The sequence below is a fragment of the Oncorhynchus kisutch genome, linkage group LG30, assembly GCF_002021735.2.
Source record: "Oncorhynchus kisutch isolate 150728-3 linkage group LG30, Okis_V2, whole genome shotgun sequence".
Classification (NCBI taxonomy): domain Eukaryota; kingdom Metazoa; phylum Chordata; class Actinopteri; order Salmoniformes; family Salmonidae; genus Oncorhynchus; species Oncorhynchus kisutch.
The window spans coordinates 21915277-21921276 of record NC_034203.2 but is presented as its reverse complement, the minus strand read 5'-3'; the positions used below and the strand labels follow the sequence as shown (position 1 = coordinate 21921276).

Here is a 6000-nt window from a genome sequence, read left to right as displayed (position 1 = left end):
TATGTGTATACTCAATCTGCTACATGATCATTGGATACATGTCTCTGTTGTTGAACCACCTGCATTAACTGGGCAATGAAACTTATTATTAAAAGTTATCCGGGCATGGTCACTGTGAGGCTGTACCTTCTATCGCTGCCTCCACCTCAGATGTCATACGTTTAAAATGTTCTCTCAGGTAACACTACATTACATTCTCATACCTGTGTAGTAACACTCTAAAAATATAAGTAACATCATATTACCTAGTTGTTGATTGTTTGGTGTGTGTATAATGATGTATTAATCAAATACTTCAGAGGAAATGTTAATGTAAAAATAGGAATGTGTACCTAGGTCACCAGGGGGAATCCTTCCTCTTGTCAAATATTAACAGAGTTACAGAGCGTGATACCTCTGCTTGAAACAAGTGATACCCCTCTCTGAAACAATGGCTGTCAAAGCCCAGAGCCCCAGAGCTCACACGGCACACTGATGAGACTTCAGGACATCATGCTGTCAAAGTGAGAAGCACATCCCTATGACCCTTTAGCCATTTTAACCGTCAGACAGTGACAGTGCTCAGGTGCCTTCCTCAACCACCCCCCCAGTCTGTCAGAAACACTGACATTTTTCTCTCATTACAAAATGCATCCTGCAGGTTTTCACAACCAACAACCTCTGTGAATGTGGATCAAGACAGCTTGATTTAGGGCAGGTGGAAAATAGTGTCCATTGTGGAATAGGCCTATGTGACATTTAATTGTCCAAACTCAGTGGTAACAGTTGTAGGCCTATGGCTATAGGCTACATAAGGAACATTTGAAGGACACAAAAGTGTCTAGGTAGCCAAACCAAGGCAATAACAAATGTCATTATTGAAATGCTCTCATTGTCAAGGCATTGTCACAAACTATCGTTGTAGCTTTAATTGTTTCAGTGTTTGTTGAATATGCAATTATTTTAAGATGCTAATTATCTTTGAAAGGCAGGAGAACAATATTATCTTGTAAGAATGGCTCGTGAGAAAAATGATGTGCCCCTGTCGCAAATCGCTTGGAAAAACCCCTCATAAATATTGGTGATAAATTAGTCATTTTCAACTCAGCCTGTCCCTTTAATCGTGAACCAGCGGCTGACACCCAATCAGGAGCAGCTAGAGTCCGACTCAACTTCTAGGCTGAGAGAGCAAGGGATGCTCATCATGAACTAAAGAGAGAGAAAGAGAGAGCAAGAGAAGGCAGGCACCAGTCCGCGTTCAGTGAGTCAGTTGCATGCAACGGATTCACACAGGCGCGCATTGATTGAGCTTTCAGCTACGTCAAACATTGGTAAGTGACGTTTTATTTAGCTGTATATGTTCAAATAGCGCTCATGAAAAAGTCGTTTTACAGTATTTAAAAACACACGCACTTTAAAGGGTTCCTTTTATTTTTATAGCTGAAGGATGATGTTCGATTTTGTGATAAATAGCTTATAACTTCATCAAAGTTGCTTTCATTGGATAATTTAATGTAGGACGATCTCATGAATTCGTCATAGTCGGTCTCATCAGCCTACAACTTCAACTTCAGCTGCATATTTTCATGTTCCCTGGGTAGTATGTCATGATTCAATTAGAGGACCTAAATTATAATTATAACTTAATTTAATTGACCCGGCTTAAAGTTTTACTGTTTGTTATGTTCAGAGTCTAGTGGCAGTCATATCTTTAGCGGTAGTGTTGTTTGGCACTGTGTGGCTTAAGGTGTGTGTCCCCGTTTCAATGCGACATGTCAGAGGATTGAATCAAGGCTACCCTGTAAACAAGCCTTGTTTTTGAGATAAAAATTGATTATGAGGACCATGTTGTTTGTTGAATGGTCATGGAAGGTCTCGTGATATATTAGCCTACTGTAGGTTGCTGTTGATATTGACATTGTTATTGATAAAGCACTCATAGCCAGCAGTGCACACTTTTTGTGTCTCATTAGAAATACTTGATGTGTAGTCCTATTGTTTTATTTATTGTTTAGACACTGGCACTCTATTGCTGTGGAGTGTACATGCACTCTAATGTGGATGTAGGTGCTACCCTAAATGCAAATCTACCCGTTAGTGCAGTGCTGAGGCAAGTCACCTGTATTTTACCATTCCCAGTTTGCTATGCCCATATGTGCAGAGCATGCCCCAGGAGTTTGTGAATGAGTAATTATGTCAAAAAAGAAAATACAGGCAAAGCATTGCCATTTATTTTCCACAGCAACAAGTGTCTTCTATTTAACCCGTGTATTTCTGGTGGTTGTCACCTTTATAAAAAAAGATTGCAGTTTGGAAACTGCAGTAAAAGTGTAGAAACTGCAGTCGACTGTGGTATTTTGGACCCAGTAATTGCAGAATAACTGCAGTTACACTGCAAATTACTGCAGAATAAAACAGTGTTATTTTGGACACCGTATTTGCAGCATACTGCAGTTATACTGCAGTGTACTGCAGTTATACTGCACTCTGACTGCATATTTTTCGGGAAGGCAAATAGCGTTTTTAATGACTGAAAATGTAACCTTTTTCATTGTATTAATTCTGTGTTAAAGGAGAATGGAAACACTAGGCTTTAGAACACCATTTAACTGTAACTGTGAATCACCACTTTGCCATTGTTGCATCCCAAAAATGTCTGAATCCTAAAATTGTTTGAAAGACCATGAACTCTGCGTGCATTAATGATTATTTTACAGCGGGTTGGTCAACACAAGCATTGTGATTGGTTGAGACACGTTCTACGCCAAACTAAAAAACATATTTAGCATAGGTAAGCCTATGACGCAAAAAATGGGAATCTTGTTTTCTGTTCCATTTGACGATACTGTGTTAGCCATAGTTGGCTAGCTAGCAAGCAAGGGATAAGAGTGTTGCCAGCCAGCATGGCAATAAAACATTTAGAACAAACGACTGGGACTTCCGTTGATATAGAATAAAAAGACTTCACGACTGGGCCACGTTTCTGGCAACCTAACCAATAGAATGAACGGACATATTTTTTCAGCCGGTCAAAATCATGAATCAGAATAATTTTTATGTTCCATCTGATGTAACTGTGTTAGAAATATTTGGCTAGCTAGCAAGCAAGGAATAAGAGCGTTGCCATGGAACATTTAGAAGGAACAACTGGGTCACGTCCATAGATATAGAACAAAAAGACTTCACAACTGGGTCGCGTCTCGGGCAAACTAATCCATACAATGAATGGACAGGTAAAACAACATGAAATGCAGCTAGTTTGCTGTCTTACCAGCTTCAGTTTGAAGTGATTGCGTTAGCTGTGTAGGTGGCTTGCTCCTCTGAACAGTGTCCTGACAAGAGCACATTTTCTATGCCAATCACACATCATCAATGTATCCAAAACAGCTTAAACAAACGCAAATGCAGCTACTTTGGTGTTATTCTAGCTGCACTGTTTGACCTGACTGTGTTAGCCGTAGTTGGCTAGCTAGCAAGCAAGGAATAAGAGCACTGCCAGCCAGCATGGCAACGAAACATTTAGAATGAACGACTGCGTTGCATCCATAGATATAGAACAAAAAGACGTCGTGTCTCGGGCAACCTAACCGACAGAATGAACGGCCAGCCGGCTTGGCTAGCAACCAAAGACGTGTCAGGACTAGGCCTATATTTTTGGGGAGGGATTAAATAGTTGCCTATGAATACATTTATCGAAATAACATGTTTTATTTCATTGGTAACCAGTTGTAGAAAAGCAATTGTACACTCAAAGTTGTGTGAAATGACTTTTTTAGCATGGCTGTGCTGATCTACAGTACTCGGCTTATGACCACAGCTAAAAAAGCCGCCCTCTCGTGTGCAATTGCTTTAAAATGTGCTGGTGTCAAACCATATATGAAAACATTATTAATATTTTGAAAGCTGAGAAACAGTCCTTTCGAAGGATATAACATACAATTGCACCACATCAATGAAATGGTAATCAACTTCTACTGACTTCCTGGTGCACAGGTGACATGTCAATAGTGTCATCCTCCACAGTCCACCAGTGTCCTACAGATAGAGAGAGAGAGTATTTTTTTTAAATGTAGGCTGAATATACAGTATATAGGCCTAATAGTACATGACAATAATACACCATCGACAGTTACCAGGTAGATCAGGATGATTTAGGATAGTTACCAAACGGACTACCAGCCTGAGCTTTCAGAAATCATAGCTATAGCTAGTCAAAAGGATTAGGCTTCTGGCTTAGGCTACATTCATTCTTGCAATCAACACCTAGCAGGCTTACTAGTTTTTAGGAATCATAGATAAACAGATACCTAATGAGATATCTAGCTATGTAGCTCGTTACCTAGATAGCTAACTAATAATGATATGGGTATCATACATTTTACTGGTGAAATAGCAATCCTGCAGGAGCCCTCTCTTGTGGCGGGCTAGCTAGATAGCTAGCTACTGTAGAATCAGACAACAGCCAGTTAATTTGAGCTCTTAGCTCATACCAATGACAAATGCTCTTCAAATTAACAATATATATATTTTTTTTACGTATAGTTGTCAAAGGTGACATTAACATAAAAAAGGCAAGACAAGATCTAGATCTAGCTAGCTACTGTACCTTGCCTTTTTTTGGCTGACAGGCTCATTTTATCAATTGGGAAAAATAAAAATGAACTGTATACAGTTTCTTACCTTAATATTGTTGTCCTGATCTCAATTGCAAAGCTGACAAAGTTGTGAGAACCCTTTCAGAGCCAGTGGAGGCAAGGCGCCTCCCAGTGGCAACATTCGCTTTCAGTCCCCAGACAAAACTAACAATTTGCTCAACCCTGTCAATGCCGCATTGGCGTCAGCCCTTTCTATGGCAATTCAAGTTGGCACTACCTATACCTCTAAAAAAAAGTTGTTCAATATCAAAATCCCCAAAATGTAGAGGTTTCTATGTTATGTGCACATGTTTAGTATTAGTGGATGGAATACATATCTTTGCTTAACTTTACTTCCTAAAGTGCTTCCATTCCCCTTTAAAGACCAATTAGCCTGTTCAAATGATTCAAATATTTTTGTGGTGTGTGCCCTATTAATGAGTAAGGAAAAGTATTTGTTGTAAATCACAACTGATTATTTCCACACCTTCTTGGGCACATAATAGTGCATACTGTACCAAGAGAGGCAATGGGTGTAAAACAATTTCTCTGAATGTCAAAAGCCTGAAATACTGTTGGTTGATGATGATAATATTATCTTAGAAATGTATGTTGTATGGATGTTATCCCCAAAATTCTAAGTGTCTTCAGTACTCCCAGTTTCCCACTACCCAACCAGGTCACTGTGACCTTTGGAACAAACAAGCTTTCCACTGATTAGCCTACTCCAGTAGAAGAGGATTGATTATCCTCTGTCTTAAAACTTGATTAAGAATGATGTGACCCTTCACTATAGGGAATTATGATTCATTTCTATGGCAACTATATGGGGTATTCCGATTGATTCTCATTTGGAAAATTCAAACAGCTTCTTTAATTGTGCCCTCATGTGGTCACAATGGAACATGCACACAGGAATGGATGTTCTTAAATGGGTATATTGATTCACATAGTGACGTTTTACACTCTCATGTGTCTCTCAAACATCTTTTCTATACTACATTCATCTAACATGTCTAAAAGTGTTATTGAGAGTGAGTGTGACTAGTACGTACCATCCACTGTATTCTCAGAAGACCTATTCTTTATTCATAACATATCATCCATCAGGAGTTTTATTTTACCATGACGTAATTGTAGTGCACTCACATTTGACAAACAGATCATTATCAAATTGAATTATATGGGGTCTGTATGTAAATGTACCTAGAGTTTGTAAATAGTTTTGAATGTAAATGTGCTTGTGTGCTCTGTCACCTCATTTGACAATGGGCCATTGTCCCGTGTGTTTGTCAAGCTAGTGAGGGGTTGGATTGCATTAACTAGCACAGGTGTGTCATCAGTTACCTATACAGGTGTTTTTATAGATCAAACTCCTGACATTTTG

The 6000-nt window shown here is 39.1% G+C and overlaps 1 protein-coding gene across 1 annotated transcript in view; it reads left to right on the top strand.

Moving 5' to 3' along the window:
* The first annotated feature begins 1173 nt into the window (after positions 1-1173).
* Positions 1174-6000, top strand: part of cdh6 (cadherin 6) — a 39559-nt gene continuing 34732 nt past the window's right edge. The window contains exon 1 of the mRNA XM_031810577.1: positions 1174-1310. The gene's annotated coding sequence lies outside the window, so the exon portion shown is untranslated. The remainder of the gene's footprint in view (positions 1311-6000) is intronic.